We start from the raw sequence: 4,408 nt of genomic DNA, 5'->3' as shown, positions 1-4,408 counted from the left end.
GCCAACTGATTTTTGTATGTTGATCTTGTATCCTGCTACTTTGCTGAATTGGTCAACTATGTCCAATAGTTTTCTTGCTGAGTCTTTAGGGTTTTCTAAGCTGACATTGTTGCTCCTTAACATTTTAAGAACAAAAAGAGCCACCACAAGGTGACCTTCCACAGCTCATGCTGTCACCACCAAGTTGTGAAAGATACTTTGCGAGACAAACTCCACCTTGAAGACCAGTTTTGTATATTTCCTGATTTTCATAACACCTCCTTTTCTAAGAAAATCTCATCTTTTCCTCTGAAAACCACTAAGTAAACATGAGTCCTTCCCTACATCTGTAGCCTCATCTGCAAATGTTCCCTCAAAACTTCCCTTTTTACGAGTTGGCATTTTTCAAGGCATTTACTTGCTGCAAGTAAGAATAAAGTTTGCTCATCTATAGACATTCTCTAGGTATTCTTTACTGGAATAAATGCAAAACTCCTTTGAGTTCAAGTGGACCCTCTTGGTAACAAAATTTTTATAAGTGAGGGGAGATTTAATAACTTCAAGTGTGAAGGTCAGTGGCTAACAAAAGTCAGGGGATTAATTGTGCTTTTATATAGGATTTAATATGGCTTTTCTAACTATTGGCTTTGTCTTTCACCACACAGCTGAGTTGATGCAGTTATGTGCCATTAGGTCACTCCCTAGGAACAACTATGGTACTATAAATGAAGTAATATAGCACAGCTTTCAATTTCGTGATTCTAGTCTCTTTGCCTATGCTCAAGACCACATTCAGGAACAAGTTACTTGTAGGTTTAAAAAGGTAGGATTAGAGAGGGATACATCTTAATGCTCCATTCAACTAAAGATATAGGTGATGTCAGAGTTGATGGAGTGGCACAGCAGCTTGACCATCTGAAACATTTTTAACCTCCACCTTATAGGAATTTGTCTTGTAAAACTTACTGCAGTAGTAATGTATCATCAAGTTTGAACTGACTCCTAACTGATTCTCCATGAGGGTTTCAGAGTCTATGGACCACATAGCAGGAGATTGCCCATCTTTCTTACAAGAAGCAGCTGGTGGATACGACCTACCTGACTTTGGATTAGTAGCACAACTCCTTACTCACTAGGCTAACAGAGCTCCCTCCTGTAAAACTATTCACAACAGAAGAAATTACTTATGAAATAATAGATGAAAGGTTTGCCTTCTCCTGCATCATCTTCCAACTTATTGCTGCATTCATGGTGTTAATCCACCTCATTGAGGGTCTTCTGTCCTTTCACTGACCTTCCATCATCCCAAGCACATGGCTAAATAAGACTGTACAAATGTGAGGAATGTATTAGAGTCTCAAATCAGAGGGCTTTGTTTGTAAACAGGGCATTCTAAGAACAGAGCTTTAACTCCACTTTGAAGTCTTGCCATGAGTCTGGAAGCAATGTTGGATTTTTAGAAGCTGCCTTGGGTTCTATACCTTGATGACAACATTCCTCTCCTGAGGCCTGGCCTGGGCAAGGTATCTGATCTAATCACCAAAGGCATTTGCCATTATCATCGCACAGATGCAAAATGCCATAGTTTGTTTCTGAAGGATCTTGAGAGAGAACATTATGGAAAAAGCTCTCCTGATGTGGTCATGATTGAGGAAGAACAGGTAACCAGGAAAACTGGTCCTAGGACCGCCTTGTAATAAACTGAATGGCATATAACTATGACCAATCAGGCCATTCAGTTATGTACTATGGACTCATCAGTGTCAAATTTTTGCTTTTTAATATCCTTTCTTTAGCTCCTCTGATGGCTTTTCAGCCAATTAGAATGTATCTTGATGGTAAACAAAAAGATAAACTCTGAGATCTTGCTAGTCTATCAGTTGCTCAATGCTCTTCAGTGAGTTCTGTTGGCCTAGTGGTTAAGAAGTTGATTTGAGTCACATGGTTTGAATCTACCAGCAGCTCACAGAACAAGATGGGCAATCTCTTCCTGTGTGACTCATTATCTCTGAAAGCACAATGGATCAGTTCCAACTAGATGACTTCTAATAGTAATTATCATTGATGGATAATAGTTGCTTCCTCAAGTGCAATGGGAAAACAATGTAAAAATACTTTTTTTAAAAAATTATTGTATTCTTGGCTGAGGAACTATACACTTGAGAAGCTGTCTTGACTGCGGAATTGTACCCTGCTGCCAACCTGAATGGTTACCTGTGCATGTGCATAATTGCCCTAATCCCTCACGCATGGCTATATCTGTTTGTTTTAACTGGCATATTTCAACAAACAGATGCAGCTCTGCATGTGCTCACCAGGTCGTGTCAAGAAATCTGGAAGACAACTACCTGACCAACTGGCTGGGAAAGATCCATATTTATTCCCACTCAAAAAAATGATAACCTAGTGCAACAATGAATGAATGAGAACCCAAAATCTCTGTAAATGTTCATTAAAACTAATAAAATTTAATAATAATTAAAAAAGGATAACCTGATAGAGAATGGCAATTACTGAACAATATCACATGCAAGCAAGATACTGCTAAAGATTATCCAAAAACCACTGGGATGGTACATTGACAGAGAATTGTAAAATGTGCAAGCTAAGATTAGAAAAGGTTGTGGTACTAGGGACATTAAAGTTAATGTTAGATGGATCTTAGCTGAAAGCAAAGAGCACCAGAGGCATATCTATCTGTGTTTCATTGACTATGCAAAGGCATTTGACTGTGGATCACAACAAATTGTGGCTAGCCTTGAGAGCACGTAGGAATAATTAGATTTTTGTAAATCACTACCTAACTTGGGAGGGACTGAAGAGCAATATGCTAAGTGAACTAACTCAGTCCCATAAAGACAAATATTGTATAAGACCATTATTATAGAAATAGATAACCAGTAAAACATGTATGAGGAACTAAGAGGGGGAGGAGAGAGTAGAAGGGGGAGGATGGGACAGAGGGGTAATCAAAAGGTCACACAATTTGATGGGTAGGGGAGGAGTAGATTAAGGAAACTGGAAAGATCTGGTGTGAAAACAATGTATACGAACTTTGTAAGTAAATCAGTATTTAAAAAAAAATGGGAACCAGAACACTTGATTGTGCTCATGCAAACTCTATACTAAGAACAGGAAGCAGTCACCAAAATAGAGAAAGGAAACACTACATGTTTCAAAATCAGGAAAGCTGTACCTCAGGGATGCATCCCATTCCTTTTCCATCTATATGCGGAATAGATCATTCAGGAGGCTGGATTTTGTGAGGAGGAATGTGGCATTATGACTGGAGAAAGACTTATCAACAACCTGTGTTAGGCAGATGACATAACTTTGTTTGCTAAAACTGAGGAGGACCTGAATCATTTGCTGCAGAAGGTCAAGGACCGCAGCCTTCAATAGGCATTGAAGTTCAACATCAAGATGACAAGGATTTTCATCATTGGGCCAATTGGCAACACCCTGACAGATAGAGAAAAGATTGAGATTGTTAACAATTTCAGCTTGCTCGGCTCCACAATCAATACTCTTGGCACCAGCAGTCAGGAAATCAAAAGACGAATTGCACTGGGAAAATCTGCTGTCACGGATATCTCCAAAGTGCTTAAGAGCAATGATGTCAGTCTAGAGACTAAGGTGCACCTGATATAAGATATGGTCTTCACAATTACTTTCTATGCATCAAAGAGTTGGACAATGATAAGGATGATAGAAGAAGCGTCAATGCCTTTGAGTTGTGGTGATGAAGGAGTATTGAACATACCATGAACTGCCAAGAGAACAAACAGGTCTGTACTGGGTAAGGTGTTCCAAGCTGTTCCTTGGAGGCAAGGATTTTGTAGCTTCATCTCACATACTTTGGGCATGTGGCCAGGAGGGTCCAATCCTTGGAGAAGAACACCATGCTTAGAAAACTGGAGGGACAACACAGGACAGGAAGGCCCTGGATGAGATGGTTGACACAGTAACTGGGGTAACGAGGGTAGGTGTGTCTTCAGAGCTACTGTGCGTAGGGTCATTATGAGTCACAAGCAACCCGATGTCACCTAACAACAACATATTGTTGAGTACCATTGAGTCAGAATAGACCCATAGCTGACGCTCCAGCTCGTTTTCAGAGGCAGTAAATCTCACGGGAGAAGACTGCCTTCTTGGTGGATTTGAATCTGCAGTTGGTGGATTTGAATAATATTGTGCCTTCGGGATTGCAGTGCAGTTTCTACCAGCAGACACCAGAGCATGTTGTTATTGTTGTTGTCTTAAAATAATGTGTCCTGTCTTGTAATGCATCTGGTGTAGCAGGTTAGACATCGGGCTGCTAACCAAAGATTGGCAGCTGGAATCCACAGAATAAAGGAGGAGAAAGATGGGCAATCTCCTCCCGTAAAGTCTGGGACACCTGAAGGAGGGTCACCTTCTGTTAGAATTG

This window comes from Elephantulus edwardii, unplaced genomic scaffold (assembly GCF_000299155.1).
Source record: "Elephantulus edwardii isolate Elephantulus edwardi_28Jun2011 unplaced genomic scaffold, EleEdw1.0 scaffold00132, whole genome shotgun sequence".
NCBI classification, from domain to species: Eukaryota; Metazoa; Chordata; class Mammalia; order Macroscelidea; family Macroscelididae; genus Elephantulus; species Elephantulus edwardii.
This window is presented reverse-complemented; position numbering follows the sequence as displayed.